At 37.8% G+C, this 24,543-nt stretch overlaps 1 protein-coding gene and 1 pseudogene across 1 annotated transcript in view; both read right to left on the reverse strand.

Annotated features, from left to right (window-relative positions):
- Positions 1-24,543, reverse strand: part of LOC133242423 (homeobox protein ESX1-like) — a 77,011-nt gene that overhangs the window by 27,364 nt on the left and 25,104 nt on the right. The gene's annotated exons all lie outside the window — the stretch shown is intronic.
- Positions 1,825-5,276, reverse strand: LOC133242207 (RNA-binding motif protein, X-linked 2-like; annotated as a pseudogene).

Here is a 24,543-nt window from a genome sequence, read left to right on the forward strand (position 1 = left end):
AGGACGCCTGTTTACCAAGGCTCATCTCCCGGGACTCCTCTGACAGGTGACTCTTGCTCAAGGGCTCACCACTGGTCTTGCTGAAATAGTCTTAGAACTCCACTGCAGTCTTAAGACTTTTCCTATGTAACTTCCTTCTCTCCCTCCCTTTCTTCTCCAGAAGTTAGACATACATCATAGTCTGACAGCTTTCCCAGTCTCCGCCAGCTCCCTCCCCACTCTCCTTCATGGACATCCCAACCACCAATCTAGGTGCACATCTCATCTAGGACCCATACAAACACGCCAGTTGATTTAGCGCATTCACTATTAAAGCTCTAGTCCTCCGCTTTACAGTGTCAGAAATTCCATTTAATAATTCAGCAGAGGTATTAAGGTTTTGTGGACTGTTCCTATCAAATTCATAAAGGATTGATTAAATAAATAAGTAGAATAAAATAAATAAATAAAAAGAAATCTCAAAATGAGAAAGAACTACCCAGCAGACCACACAGATATGCAATGGAGCTGACAAAGTGTTCCCACCTCACCAAGAGCAGCTACTCAAAAAGCAGACTAAGCACAGAAGCAGGTTGGTATACCTGGCTAGCCAAAAGGTGGAAACAACCCACATGTCTATCCATTCAGGAGTGGCAAACAAAACATGGAATATCTATACAATGGGACATTATCCATAAAAACGAATGAGGTGTCTGGAGAAGGGAATGGCTACCCACTCCAATATTCTTGCCTGGACAATTCCATGGACAGAAGAGCCTGGAAGGCTACAGTCCATGGGATCACAAAGAGGTGGACACGACTGAGTAACATTTTCACTGATACAATACGGATGCACCTCAAAAATAGTATACTAAGTGAAAGGCCCCAAACACAAAAGGCCACATGTACAATTCCACTTACATGAAATGTCCAGAATAGGTAAATCTACAGGAACTGAAAGCAGACTGGTAGTTGCCAGGGACGAGGAGGAGGAGGGGATGGGGAGGAGCTGCTTAATGGGTATACAGGGTTTCATTTTGGGGTGATGAAAATATTTTGGAACTAGATACGGTTGGTGGTTTTATAACACTGTCAATGTACCAAACTGCACTGAATATTCCCTTTAAAATGGTTAATCTCAAGATAAATATCGTATACTAACACAGATATACGAAAGATGGTACTGATGAATTTGCAAGGCAGACATGGAGAAACATAGAAAACAGACTTATGGACACAGCGAGAGGGGAGGAGAGGGTGAGATGTACGGAGAGTAACATGGAAACTTTCCATAACATATGTAAAATAGACAGCCAATGGGAATTTATTGTTATGTCTCAGGGAACTCAAACAGGGGCTCTGTACCAACCTAGAGGGTTGGGATGGAGAGGGAGATGGGAGGCTCAAGAGGGAGGGGACATATGTACACCTATGGCTGATTCATGCTGATGTTTGACAGAAAACAGAATTCTGTAAAGCAATTATCCTTAAGTTAAAAAATAAACTCCAGTTTGGGACGACCCAGAGGGAGGGTACGGGGAGGGAGGAGGGAGGAGGGTTCCAGATGGGGAACACGGGTATACCTGTGGCGGATTCATGTTGATGTATGGCAAAACCAATACAATATTGTAAAGTTAAAAAATAAAATTAACTAAAAAAAATAAGTAAAATGAAAGAAATGTAAAAAAAAATAATAATAAATTAATTTAAAAAAATAAATAAAAAATTTTTTTAATGGCTAATTTCATGTGAATTTCTTCTCAATCAAATAAATAAATAAGTTATAAGGGAAAAAATGTAGACATATCAACCAAAACAAAAACAGCAAAATTGAAAAAAAGATGTCTACAGTTTCAAAAAACAGGGGGCAGGTAGGCAAAAATAAGGAAGGGGCAGGCTGATGTTAAGAATCCTTATCACATGCATAGCAACCTGTCTGAACCTAGTTAAGCCACACTTCTCTGCTAAGTGGTTATAGCTGCCAACTGGAAAGGTTCTTAACGTGTAGCACCAAGACTGGAATTCTAGAACTGTCTGGTATTTCTCCTTCCTGGCCATTTCATCATAAATTGGGGTCATGAATTCAATGGCCATATTGATAAACCCAGAGTTAGGTACATGCTCTGGTAAGTACCAAAAGTACCAAGTATATTCCCAGGGACAGTGGATTCTGCTCAAAAATCCAGGACATTTAGCTGTTAAAAACTACAGCTCTCTTGATGATTAGTATACTCAAGGGATCAAAAGAATTCATTCTCAGAGACTTTACATGTAAATATAGTAAAAGAATAACTGAATTTCATTGCATTTGAAAAATACAGTTCATTTTTAATTCTACCGTGCTGAATAGCTGAACAGGCTGCGGCATCAGTGATGCCTGAGCTCCCTGGGATTAGAGGACTCTGGGTCCCGGGAGTGCCGGGACCTTTTATGCCGGTGGGATTTATCTTGGGATTTATCTTCTACTCCTGTGACTACGCCCCTCAGAGCACCTGTCATGCCGCCCCTCAGAGCGCCTGTCATGCCATCGGGAATGTATGTCTGAGCTTCGACCCCTGTCTCTCTCCCTGTGCCGGTCTTCTCTCTCTTCCCTTCTGCTTGATGACTTGTGTTCGTGCTTGGACTTCTCCTTTCTTGGCTCCCTCTCTCGGTCCTCCATTCTACCACGGCAGGTCGTCCTGACCTCAGCGGAACTGGGGTGGGACTTCCGCACCTCCCTGGACTCTGACTTCTGACCCTTCTCTGCCTTCTCTGAGTGCTTGCCACTGTGCTTTTTAGAGCCAGGGTCATCCTTTTCCTTTATCATCTTGCTTCTGGGCAATGAAGAGGAGGCTGGCTACTCTGCCTGTACCTCCCGGCCAGTCTTCTGTCTTTCTTTTTTTTCTTTTCTTCCTTTTTGTCTGGAGGAAAAGAGGGGCACAATCAGTAAGAAAAAGAAGATGGAAAAGATGGAGGATATACAAAAGAAAAGCATGCTTGGCAGCAGCATGAAACACTCACGGTCTCTACTTCTAGAAAAGTGCCTCCAAGAATCCAATCTGGATGTCTGTCACCCTTAATATGTCAGGTTGCTGTATAAGGCAACTCCAGCTCTTAAGTCTCTCTCTAAAGACCCTACCTCCAAACAGTCACGTTAGGTACCAGAGGGTTAGGACTTCAATGTACACATTTTGGTGGCCAGAATTTAGCCCACAGCATTAGTCTTCTGCTGATACTTCTTCTTTCCCAGTTAAAGTAAGGTTCCCCACACCTGCCCCCTTCACACTTGAGAACTGACTACCAACTCTCAGTGAAGGCTAAGAAGAGCAAACATTAAGCCTACCCAGAATCTTCTCATACGCCTTAACCATTTACCTTTTTTGTGTTTTTTGGTGGGTTTGTCATCTTCAGAGCCCTCAGATGAACTTGGCGGAGGAGTATGAGTCCCACAGCCCCTCTCCTGCAGCTCTCTGGTCACCTCATCCATTTCTTCTGAGTCCTCAGGAAGTCGATAGTTAGATACATGATCCACTCGGATAGTTCTTCCTTTGATCTAGGACAGACAGGCACTGCTTTAGCAGATAGCTAACTATTTGCTACCAAACACAGCCTTCTATCTATTTGAACCCAGCTGCAGAAATCCATGGTTTGAACCATTCCCATTATCCTCTTGCTAATTCTGTTTCTCAGAAAATCTCAAAAGCAGACCTGCTCACGTGATGTGTCACAGCACACATCCCTACACATTTGCTCAACCCTGGGGGCAGTCAGGTAGAGCCTGGGGCAGCTGGAGATCCTGGGAGCCTCATCAGTTTATCCCAGAGTTCTATATAAATATCTCCATGTTATAAGTGTGCCATGAAGTGAAAAGAGCCTGGGAAGTACTGCCCCAAAGCATAAGCAGCATGGAAAACTGCAAGAGTTTAGATGCACAAACATGAATTACCTTCCATCTGTAACATTAATTTACGGTGAAACACACTGTTAAGAAGCCTGGAAGCCAAAAGGAATTCCTAAAATTCAGCTCAATGCTACAGCTGCTTTCTCAACACAAATGGATGAGGCCAAAGCAGAACAATAGCTGGGAGGGGGTAAGGAATCTAGAAAGGACTACTTTCTTTTCTCTTAAGCCCTCACTGCTTGCTCCACCCCCACCATACTGGAACCACTGGCTCATGCTGATACTATCACTGCGAATCCCAACTCTCCAGGTGAACAACAAAAAATTAAACCTTCACTTAAAACAAAAACATTCGGGCAGATACAGACTTATTCTATACGCAATGCCATCAGAAATGTGAAATGTCTGGCTTTTACTGTTCCATTCAAGAGCAAGTTTTTACTCTTACCCCTAAGCCTGAGTACTTTCACCTATCCCATTCCACCATAAAAGGTGGAATAAAGTCACCTTTTATGGTGACTTCCTATCACTGCTGGTGCAATCAGTGACAAAGTCTCCAAGTCAAGAGTCACCCCTCCAACCCGTGACAATGCTCATTCAATGGCAGTGGTTTGGGAGCATGTGGAGCATAGATAACCCTGACTTGCCCCGTCCCCTTTTTATGTCTCACTCTCATGTCATCACTCACCGTCGCACTTACAAGGGTGGAGGAGAGAGAATAGAGGGCAGAAAACTTCAGAATGAGTTACTTTCATAGACTTTGTCATGAGATTTTAACTAGAGAATTTTCAGGGCCCAGTACTGCTAAGTCAATGGAGACATATGAGAGACATACATGGCTAGGTCCTCAGCCACAAAACCATGATAGAACCCCAAATTCTCTGATACAGGACAGCATAAAACAGCAGTGTTTGCTAGTCTCTTTGCCCTCCAATACAGCAGAAATGAGAGTGGAGTGTGAGGAAGAAAAGGTGAAAAACAGATGCCTGGTTGGGTGCAAGATGAAGGGGAGTGGGGGGTCATGGTACCTATGCTCCTGAGGACATAGCTTGCTAAGTGGTGGGGAAAAGAAACGCGTGTTCACAGGGTCATGAGCCAGCGGAATTATTTCCTGGGGTCATTTCCCAGTCAGTATGTCCCCACACACCTCTGCAACCCAGCTGACCAGTACTGCCCTTGAGCCTGCAGTCATCAGCTGGGAAATGAAACTGAAACCGTACACAATGGAAAAGTTCTGCTCAGTAAGCATACTCACCTTGATCCCATTAAAACTGTCAACAGCCAGAATTGTGCTCCTCTGGTCTTCATAGCAGAGGAAACAGAATCCTTTGGATTTCCCAGTCTTCTTGTCCGGTACCAGATTAATGTTAACAATCTCCCTGTATCTATTTAATTTATAAAAGAGTGAGACACTACTGATTTAAAATGTAAAAACTTGCAGATTGGATGACAAAACAAAATTCAAATAATATAATCTGCACAGGAGACACACTGAGAACAAGATGACAAAGAAAGGTTAAAAATTAAAAGTTAGAAAAAGATATATCAAGAACACCTAATTTTAAAAATGGGTGGTAGTATTAAGATCAAAGATGAATTCAAGGCCAACCAAAAGAAGCATTTAAATGTGACTAAGAGGGCTCTTTTACACAGAAAAACGTCCTAATACATAAGTCATGAAATTTTATACATAAATTAACACATCCAAAATTTTAATTAAAAATACAAAGAGCAACTAAGAGTGAAAGTTATTAGAGATTTTAACACACCACTTTGAGTTCACAACACATAAAATTGAGAAAAATAAGTCCGAGGAATTAATATAAAATTATATAACTACAAATAAACATATACTTAATAATATAACAATTACATTGTTAAAAATATTAACATCAGACTAGTAGATATACAGATATATTCGACTGTACAAAGAGTTTCTTCTCAAGAATCCATGAAACACATATTAAAACTGACTGTAGACTAGATCTCAAAGTAAACCTCAATCATCTCCAAAAACAGCACAGACCATGTTCTCCAATCATAATGTGAAACAGCTGGGAACAGTAATTTCAAAACAAAAAATGCCCTAACTAGAACTTGAAACCTGTTCTCCAGGCTAACTACTGGATGAAAGAGAAAGTGAAATAAAATAAAGAAATCATGGTAGACTATTTAGAAAACAACAAAAATGGGAATATATACCAAAACTTAGTGTCTGTGTGTGTTAAGTCGCTCAGTCTTGTCCGACTCTTTGCGACCCCAAGCACTATAGTCCGCCAGGCTCCTCTGTCCATGGAATTCTCCAGACAAGAACACTGGAGTGGGTTGCCATCTCCTTCTCCAGGGGATCTTCCGGAACCAGGTCTCCTGCATTGCAGGCAGATGCTTTACCGTCTGAGCTACCTTTACCTTTACCTTTACCTTTACCGTCTGAGCCCACCAAAACTTACAGGATGTGGCTAAAACCACACTCAGGAAAATCTGTGACATTAAAGAATTTTATTGTTAAAAAGGAAAGGGGAATTCCCTGGCAGTCACAGTGGTCAGGACTTGGTGTTTCACTGCCAGGGTTCAGGTTCAAACCCTGGTCAGGGAACTAAGATCCCACAAGCCACAGGGGAGCGGGGGATAGTAAATCTTAGGAAGGTAGGTGGAAGTTAATAAAGACATAATTTAATGAAAAAAAATAGAAAAAATTCTGCCTTACTCATTATATAAAAATTAATTCCAGAAAAGTTAAAGCTTCATAAACTTAAAACTACAGTCATAAAAATACAATAGTAACTGATGGAAATGTTATACCTCAGCCCCAGATCTAGCATCTTACTTAAAAGAAAACACTAGAAACGATTCAACTATGGTATTCAGCTATTTAACACTATTTAATATTGTAGGTATTGGCCCATGCAATTAGACAGGAGAAAACAGATATAAAAAAAGAGTAAATATATGTGTATGTATAACTGACACACTTTGCTGCACAGCAGAAACTAGTACAACACTGTAAATCAACTATACTCTAATTTTAAAAACTAATTTAAAAATGAAAAAGTAAAGCTATCTCTGTATGAAGATTATATATGACGATATATATAGAAAACCCAAGAGAAGCAATGATAAACAATGTTAAAAACAAACAATATAACAAATCTGTAGGATAACAGGATATAAAGACGACAAAAATAAACCACCCTCTTACAAACAATAATCATAAGATATAAGGAAAGAGGAGCCCCATTTGTAACAGCAACAGCAAAAAGATAAACTACTTAGAAATAAATCTAACAACAAGGAATCTACAAGGTCTATGCAGAGAAAACTCTTAAAAACTGCTGAAAGACACAAACACAGAAAGTGGTCCAGTTTCATTCTTTTACAAGTGGTTGACCAGATTTCCCAGCACCACTTGTTAAAGAGATTGTCTTTAATCCATTGTATATTCTTGCCTCCTTTGTCGAAGATAAGGTGTCCATATGTGCGTGGATTTATCTCTGGGCTTTCTATTTTATTCCATTGATCAATATTTCTGTCTTTGTGCCAGTACCATACTGTCTTGATAACTGTGGCTTTGTAGTAGAGCCTGAAGTCAGGTAGGTTGATTCCTCCAGTTCCATTCTTCTTTCTCAAGATCGCTTTGGCTATTCGAGGTTTTTTGTATTTCCATACAAATTGTGAAATTATTTGTTCTAGCTCTGTGAAGAATACTGTTGGTAGCTTGATAGGGATTGCGTTGAATCTATAAATTGCTTTGGGTAGTATACTCATTTTCACTATATTGATTCTTCCAATCCATGAACATGGTATATTTCTCCATCTATTAGTGTCCTCTTTGATTTCTTTCACCAGTGTTTTATAGTTTTCTATATATAGGTCTTTAGTTTCTTTAGGTAGATATATTCCTAAGTATTTTATTCTTTCCGTTGCAATGGTGAATGGAATTGTTTCCTTAATTTCTCTTTCTGTTTTCTCATTATTAGTGTATAGGAATGCAAGGGATTTCTGTGTGTTGATTTTATATCCTGCAACTTTACTGTAGTCATTGATTATTTCTAGTAATTTTCTGGTGGACTCTTTAGGGTTTTCTATGTAGAGGATCATGTCATCTGCAAATAGTGAGAGTTTTACTTCTTCTTTTCCAATTTGGATTCCTTTTATTTCTTTTTCTGCTCTGATTGCTGTAGCCAAAACTTCCAAAACTATGTTGAATAGTAATGGTGAAAGTGGGCACCCTTGTCTTGTTCCTGACTTTAGAGGAAATGCTTTCAATTTTTCACCATTGAGGATAATGTTTGCAGTGGGTACCATTTCACACCAGTCAGAATGGCTGCGATCCAAAAGTCTACAAATAATAAATGCTGGAGAGGGTGTGGAGAAAAGGGAACCCTCTTACACTGTTGGTGGGAATGCAAACTAGTACAGCCACTATGGAGAACAGTGTGGAGATTCCTTAAAAAACTGGAAATAGAACTGCCTTATGATCCAGCAACCCCACTGCTGGGCATACACACTGAGGAAACCAGAAGGGAAAGAGACACGTGTACCCCAATGTTCATCGCAGCACTGTTTATAATAGCCAAGACGTGGAAGCAACCTAGATGTCCATCAGCAGATGAATGGATAAGAAAGCTGTGGTACATATACACAATGGAGTATTACTCAGCCATTAAAAAGAATACATTTGAATCGGTTCTAATGAGGTGGATGAAACTGGAGCCTATTATACAGAGTGAAGTAAGCCAGAAGGAAAAACATAAATACAGTATACTAACGCATATATATGGAATTTAGAAAGATGGTAACAATAACCCGGTGTACGAGACAGCAAAAGAGACACTGATGTATAGAACAGTCTTATGGACTCTGTGGGAGAGGGAGAGGGTGGGAAGATGTGGGAGAATGGCAATGAAACATGTAAAATATCATGTAGGAAACGAGTTGCCAGTCCAGGTTCGATGCATGATGCTAGTTGCTTGGGGCTGGTGCACTGGGACGGCCCAGAGGGATGGTGTGGGGAGGGAGGAGGGAGGAGGGTTCGGGATGGGGAACACATGTATACCTGTGGCGGATTCATTTTGATATTTGGCAAAACTAATACAATTATGTAAAGTTTAAAAATAAAATAAAATTGGAAGAAAAAAAAAAAAAAAAAGACACAAACACAGTTTTCAATAAATATAAAGACACCTCTTTTTCTTGCATAAGATGACTCAACATTATAAAGATATCAAAATCACCTCCCAAGTTAATACTTATGTATAAGGGTGACACTCCAATTTGCTGGGGGAAAATATGGAGTTTTAAATAAATGCTGTTGGGACAACTAGATAGCCATTTGAAAAAATATGAAATTGGGTCCATATCTCACACTACACATCAGAATAACTCTAAATGGATCAGAGATTTCAATGCATAAAATTGAAACCATACAAGTATTAGAAGAGAACGTGAATGGGTGGGAAGAAATACTTTCTAATTATGACTCAAATCCAGAAGCAATAAAAGACTGATAAATTTGACCACTGCTGCTGCTGCTGCTGCTGAGGTGCTTCAGTCGTGTCCGACTCTGAGCGACCCCATAGACGGCAGCCCACCAGGCTCCGCCATCCCTGGGATTCTCCAGGCAAGAACACTGGAGTGGGTTGCCATTTCCTTCTCCAATGCATGAAAGTGAAACGTGAAAGTGAAGTGGCTCAGTCGTGTCTGGCTCTCAGCGACCCCATGGACTGCAGCCTACCAGGCTCCTCCATCCATGGGATTCTCTGGGCAAGAGTACTGGAGTGGGGTGCCATTGCCTTCTCCAGCAATTAGAGGACAGACTATACAGGGACAGCATGAGGGAGTTTGGGGGATGATGGAATTGTCCTTCATCCTAATTGTGAGGGTGATTACACAAATCTATTCAAGTATTAAAAAGAAAAATCTCATAGGACTGTACATCCCCTAAAAAGTCAATGTTACCATAAGATCATTTAAACACATGAATAAATGAACACATAAAAATTTAAAAATAATAAGTTTGCAAAGAAAAAAAAATCACAATAAACAAAGTCAAATGACAAACTAGGAGAAAACGTCTGCAATTTACATCACAGATTAAGGCTAGAAAGCCATTTTTCTTTTTCCTTTTGCTATAAAGGACATTATCAGGACAACTGGAAGTCAAATAAAGTCTATAGATTAGATAACAGCATAACAGTGTTGATTTCCTGAATTTGATCACTATCCTGAAGTTAAATGTCCAGGTATTTTGGGAAATACACACTGAAGAATTTAGGGGTAAATGTGCATCATGTCTGCAATTGACCCCCAAATGGTTCAGAAAAAAAAATAATATGCATATAGGTGAAGAGAAATAATAAAGCAAATGTGATAAAATGCTAACATATGGGGACTCTGAGTAAAGGGGATATAGGTATTCTTCATTCTATTTCATAACTTTCCCGTTTTAACCCAGAAATTATTTCAAGTATTTCAAAATAAAAAGTAAAAGAAAAAAGAATACAGGAGCTGGCTTGACAGGATAACTACAGACCAAACTGGGACAGTTTGAGCATCAAGAAATAATAATAATGGCAATGTAGGATAACACATCAAATTAAAAAAATAAGTCCACAGCAATACAATACATGATAAAGTGTTAAAAACAATAAGTTAATATCCTTAATACATGAAGGGCTCTTGTAAAATCAGTAAGAAAATGAGGAACACACTAACAGGGAAAAAATAGGCAAATGATCTTAATAGACAACTTACAAAGAAAAGGAATAAGGGCCTATAAATCTACGAAGAGATGTTCTACCTCCCGGATGATGAAATAAAGGCAAAGTAAAATAATAATGAGAAATCATATGGCAATATTTTCTTAAAATAACCGTTACTGATTAGGATTCAGGAAAATGAGCATTCCAGTCAGAGTGAAAACTGATACAACCTTTTCAGAGAGTAATTTGACAATGTTTATAAATTAATGTCATGAAGGAAACCATCAGGGAGGCATACAAAGATGTATATATCACAATGTACACTGCAGTATAATTCATAACAGCAAAATATTGGAAATAATGCCCAACATTGAAAAGAAGACAATAGACCTAGGAGTCTTGGGGCAATGGCTATGTACTACTTGGCTTAGAATTAGTTCAGCATTAAATGAACTGATGTGACCGCACTAGTGCGCATGATCTTTTTGAGGTAATGTTCCTCATCTGTGAAATGGGGATAAGATCCACTCTGCCTTCCTGCACTATGTATATAAATATTCTCCAGGCATGGTAGAGCCCTGAATAACTGAAAGATGAGATCAGAGTTCTTGTTTTGTGGGTAAATGTGCCTCTGGTGGGGGAGGTGGCACTTTCCCAGTGGGTGAGGGTTCAAAGGGGCTGAGGTTGTGACAGGGACTGACTCTACTCTGAGAGTACCCAGAATTTCAACAAAACTAAGAGCTGATTGTGGACAGGGGGGTAGGCCTGCCAGAAGAGAACTTTTAGCAGCTACTGGAGCCAGACTACAGGCTACCTATGAAGAGGACTGGAGCTCAGGGAAGACGAAGAGCTCATCTGTGTGTTTAAGAAACTGGAGGCTAAGATATCGGAGGGATAGGACGGGGAGAACACTTTCTCCCCCACAAATTCATCCAAAGAACATTTAAACGCTGAGAAAATTCCACAAAACAACTTCTGAATGCCGGCAGAGGACATCAGGCACCCAGAAAAGCAGCCCATTGTCTTCGAAAGGAGAGAGAAGAAATCCAGCTCCACCCACCAGAACACCAGCACAAGCTTCCCTAACCAAGAAACCTTGAGAAGCCACCTGTACAAACCCACACACAGTGAGGAAACGTCACAATAAAGAGAACTCCACAAACTGCCAGAATACAGAAAGGACACCCCAAACTCAGCAATTTAAACAAGATGAAGAGACAGAGGAATACCCAGCAGGTAAAGGAACAGGATAAATGCCCACCAAACCAAACAAAAGACGAAGAGATAGGGAATCTACCTGACTAAGAATTCTGAATAATGATAGTGAAATTGATCCAAAATCTTGAAATCAAAATGGAATCACAGATAAATAGCCTGGAGACAAGGATTGAGAAGATGCAAGAAAGGTTTAACAAGGACCTAGAAGAAATAAAAAAGAGTCAATATATAATGAATAATGCAATAAATGAGATCAAAAACACTCTGGAGGCAACAAATAGTAGAATAACAGAGGCAGAAGATAGGATTAGTGAATTAGAAGATAGAATGGTAGAAATACATGAATCAGAGAGGAAAAAAGAAAAACGAATTAAAAGAAATGAGGACAATCTCAGAGACCTCCGGGACAGTGTTAAACGCTCCAACATTGGAATCATAGGGGTTCCAGAAGAAGAAGACAAAAAGAAAGACCATGAGAAAATACTTGAGGAGATAATAGTTGAAAACTTCCCTAAAATGGGGAAGGAAATAATCACTCAAGTCCAAGAAACCCAGAGAGTCCCAAACAGGATAAACCCAAGGAGAAACACCCCAAGACACATATTAATCAAATTAACAAAGATCAAACACAAAGAACAAATATTAAAAGCAGCAAGGGAAAAACAACAAATAACACACAAGGGAATTCCCATAAGGATAACAGCTGATCTTTCAATAGAAACTCTCCAAGCCAGGAGGGAATGGCAAGACATACTTAAAGTGATGAAAGAAAATAACCTACAGCCCAGATTATTGTACCCAGCAAGGATCTCATTCAAATATGAAGGAGAAATCAAAAGCTTTACAGACAAGCAAAAGCTGAGAGAATTCAGCACCACCAAACCAGCTCTCCAACAAATACTAAAGGATATTGTCTAGACAGGAAACACAAAAAGGGTGTATAAATTCGAACCCAAAACAATAAAGTAAATGGCAACGGGACCATACTTATCAATGATTACCTTAAACGTAAATGGGTTGAATGCCCCAACCAAAAGACAAAGACTGGCTGAATGGATACAAAAACAAGACCCCTACATATGTTGTCTACAAGAGACCCACCTCAAAACAGGGGACACATACAGACTGAAAGTGAAGGGCTGGAAAAAGATTTTCCATGCAAATAGGGACCAAAAGAAAGCAGGAGGAGCAATACTCATATCAGATAAAATAGGCTTTAAAACAAAGGCTGTGAAAAGAGACAAAGACGGTCACTACATAATGATCAAAGGATCAATCCAAGAAGAAGATATAACAATTATAAATATATATGCACCCAACACGGGAGCACGGCAGTATGTAAGACAAATGCTAACAAGTATGAAAGGAGAAATTAACAATAACACAATAATAGTGGGAATCTTTAATACCCCACTCACACCTATGGATAGATCAACTAAACAGAAAATTAACAAGGAAACACAAACTTTAAACGATACAATAGACCAGTTAGACCTAATTGATATCTATAGGACATTTCACCCCAAAACAATGAATTTCACCTTTTTCTCAAGTGCACACGGAACCTTCTCCAGGATAGATCACATCCTGGGCCATAAATCTAGCCTTGGCAAATTCACAAAAATTGAAATCATTCCAAGCATCTTTTCTGACCACAAGGCAGTAAGATTAGATCTCAATTACAGGAGGAAAACTATTAAAAATTCCAACATATGGAGGCTGAACAACACGCTGCTGAATAACCAACAAATCACAGAAGAAATCAAAAAAGAAATCAAAATTTGCATAGAAACGAATGAAAATGAAAACACAACAACCCAAAACCTGTGGGACACGGTAAAAGCAGTCCTAAGAGGAAAGTTCATAGCAATACAGGCATACCTCAAGAAAGAAGAAAAAAGTCAAATAAATAACCTAACTCTACACCTAAAGCAACTAGAAAAGGAAGAAATGAAAAAACCCCAGGGTTAGTAGAAGGAAAGAAATATTAAAAATTAGGGCAGAAATAAATGGAAAAGAAACAAAGGAGACCATAGCAAAAATCAACAAAGCCAAAAACTGGTTCTTTGAAAGGATAAATAAAACTGACAAACCATTAGCCAGACTCATCAAGAAACAAAGGGAGAAAAATCAAATCAATAAAATTAGAAATGAAAATGGAGAGATCACAACAGACAACACAGAAATACAAAGGATCATAAGAGACTACTATCAGCCATTATATGCCAATAAAATGGACAACGGGGAAGAAATGGACAAATTCTTAGAAAAGTACAACTTTCCAAAACTGAACCAGGAAGAAATAGAAAATCTTAACAGACCCATCACAAACACAGAAATTGAAACTGTAATCAAAAATCTTCCAGCAAACAAAAGCCCAGGTCCAGATGGCTTCACAGCTGAATTCTACCAAAAATTTAGAGAAGAGCTAACACCTATCCTGCTCAAACTCTTCCAGAAAATTGCAGAGGGAGGTAAACTTCCAAACTCATTCTATGAGGCCACCATCACCCTAATACCAAAACCTGACAAAGATGCCACAAAAAAAGAAAACTACAGGCCAATATCACTGATGAACATAGATGCAAAAATCCTTAACAAAATTCTAGCAATCAGAATCCAACAACACATTAAAAAGATCATACACCATGACCAAGTGGGCTTTATCCCAGGGATGCAAGGATTCTTCAATATTCGCAAATCAATCAATGTAATACACCACATTAACAAATTGAAAAATAAAAACCATATGATTATCTCAATAGATGGAGAGAAAGCCTTTGACAAAATTCAACATCCATTTATGATAAAAACTCTCCAGAAAGCAGGAATAGAAGGAACATACCTCAACATAATAAAAGCTATATATGACAAACCCACAGCAAACATTATCCTCAATGGTGAAAAATTGAAAGCATTTCCTCTAAAGTCAGGAACAAGACAAGGGTGCCCACTTTCACCATTACTATTCAACATAGTTTTGGAAGTTGTGGCCACAGCAATCAGAGCAGAAAAAGAAATAAAAGGAATCCAAATTGGAAAAGAAGAAGTAAAACTCTCACTGTTTGCAGACGACATGATCCTCTACATAGAAAACCCTAAAGACTCCACCAGAAAATTACTAGAACTAATCAATGACTATAGTAAAGTTGCAGGATATAAAATCAACACACAGAAATCCCTTGCATTCCTATACACTAATAATGAGAAAACAGAAAGAGAAATTAAGGAAACAATTCCATTCACCATTGCAACGAAAAGAATAAAATACTTAGGAATATATCTACCTAAAGAAACTAAAGATCTATATATAGAAAACTATAAAACACTGGTGAAAGAAATCAAAGAGGACACTAATAGATGGAGAAATATACCATGTTGATGGATTGGAAGAATCCATATAGTGAAAGTGAGTACACTACCCAAAGCAATTTATAGATTCAATGCAATCCCTATCAAGCCACAAATGGTATTCTTCACAGAGCTAGAACAAATAATTTCACAATTTGTATGGAAATACAAAAAACTTCGAATAGCCAAAGCTATCTTGAGAAAGAAGACTGGAACTGAAGGAATCAACCTGCCTGACTTCAGGCTCTACTACAAAGCCACAGCCATCAAGACAGTATGCTATGGGCACAAAGACAGAAATATAGATCAATGGTACAAAATAGAAAGCCCAGAGATAAATCCACCCACATATGGACACCTTATCTTTGACAAAGGAGGCAAGAATATACAATGGATTAAAGACAATCTTTTTAACAAGTGGTGCTGGGAAAACTGGTCAACCACTTGTAAAAGAAGGAAACTAGACCACTTTCTAACACCATACACAAAAATAAACTCAAAATAGATTAAAGATCTAAACGTAAGACCAGAAACTATAAAACTCCTAGAGGAGAACATAGGCAAAACACTCTCCGACATACATCACAGCAGGATCCTCTATGACCCACCTCCCAGAATATTGGAAATAAAAGCAAAAATAAACAAATGGGACCTAATTAACCTTAAAAGCTTCTGCACAACAAAGGAAACTATAAGCAAGGTGAAAAGACAGCCTTCAGAATGGGAGAAAATAATAGCAAATGAAGCAACTGACAAACAACTAATCTCAAAAATATACAAGCCACTCCTACAGCTCAACTCCAGAAAAATAAATGACCCAATCAAGAAATGGGCCAAAGAACTAAATAGACATTTCCCAAAAGAAGACATACAGATGGCTAACAAACACATGAAAAGGTGCTCAACATCACTCATTATCAGAGAAATGCAAATCAAAACCACTATGAGGTACCATTTCACGCCAGTCAGAATGGCTGCGATCCAAAAGTCTACAAGCAATAAATGCTGGAGAGGGTGTGGAGAAAAGGGAACCCTCTTACACTGTTGGTGGGAATGCAAACTAGTACAGCCACTATGGAGAACAGTGTGGAGATTCCTTAAAAAACTGGAAATAGAACTGCCTTATGATCCAGCAATCCCACTGCTGGGCATACACACTGAGGAAACCAGAAGGGAAAGAGACACGTGTACCCCAATGTTCATCACAGCACTGTTTATAATAGCCAGGACATGGAAGCAACCTAGATGTCCATCAGCAGATGAATGGATAAGAAAGCTGTGGTACATATACACAATGGAGTATTACTCAGCCATTAAAAAGAATACATTTGAATCAGTTCTAATGAGGTGGATGAAACTGGAGCCTATTATACAGAGTGAAGTAAGCCAGAAAGAAAAACACCAATACAGTATACTAACGCATATATATGGAATTTAGAAAGATGGTAACAATAACCCTGTGTACGAGACAGCAAAAGAGACACTGATGTATAGAACAGTCTTTTGGACTCTGTGGGAGAGGGTGAGGGTCAGATGATTTGGGAGAATGGCATTGAAATATGTATAATATCATATATGAAATGAGTCGCCAGTCCAGGTTCGATGCATGATACAGGATGCTTGGGGCTGGTGCACTGGGACGACCCAGAGGGATGGTATGGGGAGGGAGGAGGGAGGAGGGTTCAGAGATGGGGAACACGTGTATGCCTGTGGCGGATTCATTTCGATATATGGCAGAACCAATACAATACTGTAAAGTTTAAAAATAAAATTAAAAATAAAAAAAAAGAAAAAAATAATATTATATATGTTAGTTAGATCTCCTAACAATGGTGGGCATTTTACACGTTAAGCTTCATTTAATTCAAAAGAAAATGTAAGAGGAACGTGTTGTCAATATTCCCATTTTACAGATGAGGAAACTGAGGCACAGAGGCAGTAATGCAGTTACAAGAAGTGAAACGGATGATGTCTTTGAGACTGTATTTATCTACACTCAATAAACTTTGTGGAAAAGGGCATTGTCTATCTAGGTTGTTGGAGAAAAAAACTCAATTTCAACTCTCTCTTCTAAAAAAGAAATGAAGTATTTTACTTAGATCTACTAAGTAACATCCTGGATGTGTCATATGCTCTGTTTCATTTAATTAAAAAGAAAAAGAGCACTCCCATTGTGTAGATGAGTAAACTGAGTCACAGAGGCATTAAGGAAGTGACTATTAAGTGAACGAGATGCTTTATGGTGAGCGTATTTATGGACACAGTAAAATTTGCAGAAATGGCACTATCTGTAGATTGTTGGTGAAAAAGCTCAATGTCAACTCCATCTATTAGGAAAAAAACAAAATTATGTGTGATACTTAGATCTACCAAGCAAAGTCTGTCTTGTTTTACCTGTTTGCCTGCATTTAATTCAAAAGAAAAACTACACAGAAGGTGGAATCAACGTTCCCATTTTATAGATGAGGAAACTGAGGCCCAGAGGTATTAATGAAGTAACTAGAAAGTGAAAGAGATGCTTTTTGGTGAGTGTACAGTCTATACTTAGGAAACTTTGTGGGAAAGTGCATTGTCGGTCCAGATCATTGGGGAAAAATCTAGATTTCAACTCATTCTTCCCCCCCAAAAAACAAACAAACAAAATTAAGTGTGTTACTTCGACTGCTAAGCAATGTCCTCGGTGTTTAGAAGGTCCGCTTCATTTAATTGAAAACAAAATCTATGAGGAAATTGTTATCAATATTCCCATTTATACTTCAGGAAGCTGAGGCATTAATGAAATTGTTAGTAAGTAAGAGAGATGCTTTTGCTAACCGTATTTATCTATAGTTAATAAACTTTATGGGTAAGGCCTCATCTATCTAGAATGTTTAGGGGAAAAACTTGATTTCAATTCTATTAAAAAACACCAATTAAGTATGTTACTTAACTCTACTAAGCATGTCCTCAGTGTTTTACATGCTCTGCTTCATTTATTTTTTTAACTTAAATTTATTTATTTGATTTGAGGCTAATTGCTTTACCAAAAAAATGCACGAGGAAGCTGTTATTAACATTCCCATTTTATAGATGAGGAAACTGAGACACATAGATAATACTGTCGTTACTAGTTAGGGAAATACATGCTTTTTGTTGAGCGTGTTTATCTATTTAGTAAACTGTGTGGGAAAGGGCATTGTCTGGCTAGAATGTTGGGGAAAAAACCCAATTTCAATTCTCTGTATTAAAAAAAAAATTAAGTGAGTTGCTTAGATCTTCTAAACAATGTCCTGGTTGTTTTGCATGCTTCTCTTCATTTAATCAAAAAGAAAATCTACAAGTAAAGTGTTATCAACATTCCCATTTTATATATGAGGAAACTGAGGTGCAGAGGCTTTAAGAAAGTAATTAGTAGGTGAAAGATGATGTATCGGTGAGCCTATTTATCTATACTTAATAAACTTTGTTGACAAGGGCATTGTCTGTTAGATTTTTGGGGAAAAAAACTAAATTTCAATTCTCTTTTAAAAAATTGAGTATGTTACTTAACTCTACTAAGCATGTCCTGTGTATTTTACATGCTCTGTTTCATTTAATGAAAAAGAAGAATCAGTAAGGTAAACGAAAATCTACAAGGCTGTGGGGTAAAAATAAAGATTTTAACACTCTTAAAAGAAAAAAACCAATATTATGTATGTTAGTTAGATCTCCTAAGCAATGGTGGGTGTTTTAGACATTAAGCTTCATTTAATTCAAAAGAAAATCTACGAGGAAGGTGTTGTGTTGTCAATACTCCCATTTTACAGATGAGGAAACTGAGGCACAGAGGCAGTAATGATGTTACAAGAAGTGAAATGGATGATGTCTTTGATAGGGTATTTATCTACACTCAATAAAGTTTGTGGAAAAGGGCACTGTCTATCTATATTGTTGGAGACAAAATTGCTATTTCCACTCTCTCTTCTAAAAAAGAAATGAAATCTTTTTCTTAGATCTACTAAATAAGATCCTGGATGTGTCATGTGGTCTGTTTCATTTAATTAAAAAAAAAAAAAAAACAGAGCAGACCAGTTTTATAGATGAGTAAACTGAGGCACAGTGGCATTAAGGAAGTGACTGATAAGTGAAAGAGATGCTTTATGGTAAGTGTACTTATGGACACAGTAAAATTTGCAGAAATGGCACTATCTGTAGGTTGTTGGTGAAAAAAGCTCAATGTCAACTCAATCTATTAGGAAAAAAACAAAATTAGGTATGATACTTAGATCTACCAAGCAAAGTCTGTCTTCTTTTAGCTGCTTGCCTGCATTTAATTCAAAAGAAAAACTACACAGAAGGTGGAATCAACGTTCCCATTTTATAGATGAGGAAACTGAGGCCCAGGGGTATTCATGAAGTTACTAGAAAGTGAAAGAGATGCTTTTTGGGAGTGTACAGATCTATACTTAGGAAACTTTGTGGGAAAGTGCATTGTCAGTCCAGATTATTGGGGAAAAATCTAGATTTCAACTCATTCTTCTGAAAGAAAAAACAAAATTAAGCATGTTACTTAGACTGCTAAGCAATGTCCTCGGTGTTTTAGACAGTCTGCTTCATTCAATTGAAAACAAAATCTACAAGGAAATTGTTGTCAGTATTCCCATTTATACTTCAGGAAGCTGAGGCATTAATGAAATTGTTAGTAAGTGAGAGAGATACTTTTGCTAACCATATTTATCTATATTTAGTAAACTTTGTGGGTAAGGCCTCATCTATCTAGAATGTTTAGGGGGAAAACTTGATTTTAATTCTATTAAAAAAAAAAAAAACCCCAAATTAAGCATGTTACTTATCTCTACTAAGCATGTCCTCAGTGTTTTACATGCTCTGCTTCATTTATTTTTTTTAATTTCAATTTATTTATTTAGATTTGAAGCTTTATTTACAAAGAAAATGCACGAGGAAGGTGTTATCAACATTCCCATTTTATATATGAGGAAACTTAGGCGCAGAGGCTTTAAGAAAGTAATGAGTAGGTGAAAGATGATGTATCAGTGAGCCTATTTATCTATACTTAATAAACTTTGTTGATAAGGGCATTTCGTTAGATATTTGGGAAAAAAACTCAATTTCAATTCTCATAAAAAAATTGAGTATGTTACTTAACTCTACTCAGCATGTCCTATGTATTTTACATGCTCTGTTTTTTCATTTAATGAAAAATAAGAATCCATAAGATAAAAGAAAATCTACAAGGCTGTGGGGTAGAAATAAAGTTTTTAACACTGTTAAAAGAAAAAAAAAAACCAATATATTGTGTGTTAGTTAGATCTCCTAAGCAATGGAGGCTATTTTACATGTTAAGCTTCATTTAATTAAAAAGAAAATCTATGAGGAAGGAGTTGTCAATATTCCCATTTTACAGATGAGGAAACTGAGGCACAGAGGCAGTAAGTCAGTTACAAGAAGTAAAACGGATGATGTCTTTGAGAGTGTATTTATCTACACTCAGTAATACCGGGGTCCAGCCCCATCAGGATCTAGGGATACCCTCAGGATGAACGGCGTCGGCGAGAGAGATGAAAGTAAAAGGAGAGAGAAAGAGGCTGATATTCTTTGGCGCCCAATATGGGGCAAAGATTCAGAGCACCTTTGCTCTGGAGTGAAGACACAGAGCACCTTTTCGATTGGGTCTTAGAAGCCTGGGCAGAAAAGTGAACTCAGAGAGCCTCTGTGCTCCAGGGAATCAGCCTGAAAAAAAGAGATAGAGAGAGAAAGAGAGAGAAAGAAAGAGAGAAAGAATGACACGGGGAGGCCAAGCTCTGATGAAGCCAGGTCTGCAGCTTTATTTTTAAAGGGAGCTTTTATGCCCTGAGTCACACATTTCCAGACATGAAAGATACAAAGTCATGTAGAGTCAGCTCAACATTAGAGCAGTTTGACCTTCATTGGCACCAGGATGTTTTCTGCATACCTTTTCATTTACAAGGGTCTTTGTGTTATGTACATTATCTTTTGGCCCAGAGGCCTATTAACATTTTGTGAGTCTTTCTTGATAAAGGTTTGTCAACCAGAAAACCTGCTTTCCCTTTATCTTTCCGGTCTGCAGTCCCCCTCAGGAAACAGAGCTACATTCTTATGGAGCAAAGGTGCAGTGTGTTACAACAAAGAAAGAACATATTAACTCAAGGGTCTTATGTTGTTCATTCCAAGGCTACTGCTTGTTTTTCTTGCATACCAACTATACTAGCTAATGCACTCCCAGGCGCACATTGGGTAAAGACCAGGAAACTCAGTAACAAACATTGCCTCAACATTGCTGTATTGTTTAATAAAGCTTTTTTAGCGCTCGAAGGTTATGCTTGGGGTGTTGTGAACAATCATGTGTGTTACTCACAAGAGTGTGGATAAACCTGCCAAGCAAACTAAAATACTAACAGAGGGGTTAAAGTTAAAATACTCCTTTTAAGACCAGGACACTTATCAACTAGATCCTTAAGTTGATTTTCTTCAGAGAAAGGTGGTCGGAGTTAGCACCCTGTTAATGTCAGAAGAGTTGGTGAAAAGCATAATATAGTAAACGGTAGACAGACAGACTTTGGTTTCGGGGTCGATGCTCAAGGAGGTCCAGGGAGTCCCTCGAGTCCTGATCCGCCTTGCATGTCAGGTCTCCTCCGCGTGACCTTGTCATGGGTGGGATTTCCTGTGTTGGCTCCCGACACAATAAACATTGTGGGAAAAGGCACTGTCTATCTAGATTGTTGGAGGAAAAAACTCAATTTCAACTCTCTCGTCTAAAAAAAAGAAATGAAGTATTTCACTTAGATCTACTAAGTAACATCCTGGATGTGTCATATGCTCTGTTTCATTTAATTAAAAACAAAGAGCACTCCCATTTTGTAGATGAGTAAACTGAGGCACAGAGGCATTAAGGAAGTGACTATTAAGTGAACGAGATGCTTTATGGTGAGCGTATTTATGGACACAGTAAAATTTGCAGAAATGGCACTGCCTGTACATTGTTGATGAAAAAAGCTCAATGTCAACTCCATCTATTAGGAAAAAAACAAAATTATGTGTGATACTTAGATCTACCAAGCAAAGTCTGTATTGTTTTACCTGCTTGCCTGCATTTAATTCAAAAGAAAAACTACACAGAATGTGTAATCAATGTTGCCATTTTATAGATGAGGAAATTGAGGCCCAGAGGTATTAATGAAGTTACTAGAAAGTGAAAAAGATGCTTTTTGGTGAGTGTACAGATCTATACTTAGGAAACTTTGTGGGAAAGTGCATTGTCGGTCCAGATTATTGGGGAAAGGTCTCTATTTCAAATCATTTTTTGAAAACAAAACAAAACAAAATTAAGTGTGTTACTTAGACTGCTAAGCAATGTCCTTGGTGTTTTAGAAGGTCTGCTTCATTTAATTGAAAATAAAATCTACGAGGAAATTGTTGTCAATATTCCCATTTTTACTTCAGGAAACTGAGGCATTAATGAAATTGCTAGTAAGTGAGAGAGATGCTTTTGCTAACCTTATTTATTAGTATTTAATAAACTTTGTGGGAAATGGCCTCTTCTATCTAGAATGTTGGGGGAAAACTTGATTTCAACTCTGTTAAGAAAAAACCCCCAAAAAGTATGTTACTAAACTCTACTAGGCATGTCTTCAGTGTTTTACATGCTCTGCTTCATGTAATTACTAAGAAAATGTACGAGGAAGGTGTTATCAACATTCCCATTTTATAGATGAGGAAACTGAGATACAGAGACGTTACTGTCGTTACTAGTTAGGGAAATACATGCTTTTTCTTGAGCGCGTTTATCTATTTATTAAACTGTGTGGGAAAGGGCATTGTCTGGCTAGAATGTTGGGGAAAAAACCCAATTTCAATACTCTGTATTTAAAAAAAATTAAGTGAGTTGCTTAGATCTTCTAAGCAATGTTCTGGTTCTTTTGCATGCTCCTCTTCATTTAATCAAAAAGAAAATCGACAAGTAAAGTGTTATCACATTCCCATTTTATATATGAGGAAACTGAGGTGCAGAGGCTTTAAGCAAGTAATTAGTAGGTGAAAGATGATGTATCGGTGAGCCTATTTATCTATACTTAGTACTAAGTAAATATAAAGTATATTTATCTATACTTAATAAACTTTGTTGATAAGGGCATTGTCTGTTAGATTTTGGGGGGAAAAAACTCAATTTCAATTCTCTTAAAATAATTAAGTGTGTTACTTACCTCTACTAAGCATGTCCTGCGTATTTTACGTGCTCTATTTCATTTAATGAAAAACAAGAATCAGTAAGGTAAAAGAAAATCTACAAGGCTGTGGGGTAAAAATAAAGATTTGAACACTCTTAAAAGAAAAAACACAATATTATGTATGTTAGTTAGATCTCCTAAGCAATGGTGGGCGTTTTACACGTTAAGCTTCGTTTAATTCAAAAGAAAATCTAAGGGGAAGGTGGTGTCAATATTCCCATTTTACAGATGAGGAAACTGAGGCACAGAGGCAGTAATGCAGTTACAAGAAGTGAAACGGATGATGTCTTTGAGAGTGTATTTATCTACACTCAATAAACTTTGTGGGAAAGGGCACTGTCTATCTAGATTGTTGGAGAAAAAAACTCAATTTCAACTCTCTCTTCTAAAAAAAGAAATGAAGTATTTCACTTAGATCTACTAAGTAACATCCTGGATGTGTCATATGCTCTGTTTCATTTAATTAAAAACAAAGAGCACTCCCATTTTGTAGATGAGTAAACTGAGGCACAGAGGCATTAAGGAAGTGACTATTAAGTGAACGAGATGCTTTATGGTGAGCGTATTTATGGACACAGTAAAATTTGCAGACACGGCACTGTCTGTAGATTGTTGGTGAAAAAAGCTCAATGTCAACTCCATCTATTAGAAAAAAAAAAAACTAGGTATGATACTTAGATCTACCAAGCAAAGTCTGTCTTCTTTTACCTGCTTGCCTGCATTTAATTCAAAGAAAACTACACAGAAGGTGTAATCAATGTTCCCATTTTATAGATGAGGAAACTGAGGCCCAGAGGTATTAATGAAGTAACTAGAAAGTGAAAAAGATGCTTTTTGGTGAGTGTACAGATCTATATTTAGGAAACTTTGTGGGAAAGTGCATTGTCGGTCCAGAATATTGGGGGGAAATCTCGATTTCAGCCCATTCTTCTGAATGGAAAAAAACAACAACAACAACAACGTTAAGTGTGTTACTTAGACTGCTAAGCAATGTCGTCGGTGTTTTCGATGGTCTGCTTCATTTAATTGAAAACAAAATCTACGAGGAAATTGTTGTCAATATTCCAATTTATACTTCAGGAAGCTTAATGAAGCTTATACTTCAGGGATTAATGAAATTGCTAGTAAGTGAGAGAGATGCTTTTGCTAACCGTATTTATCTATATTTAGTAAACTTTGTGGGAAAGGG

This window comes from Bos javanicus, chromosome X (genome assembly GCF_032452875.1).
Source record: "Bos javanicus breed banteng chromosome X, ARS-OSU_banteng_1.0, whole genome shotgun sequence".
NCBI lineage: Eukaryota > Metazoa > Chordata > Mammalia > Artiodactyla > Bovidae > Bos > Bos javanicus.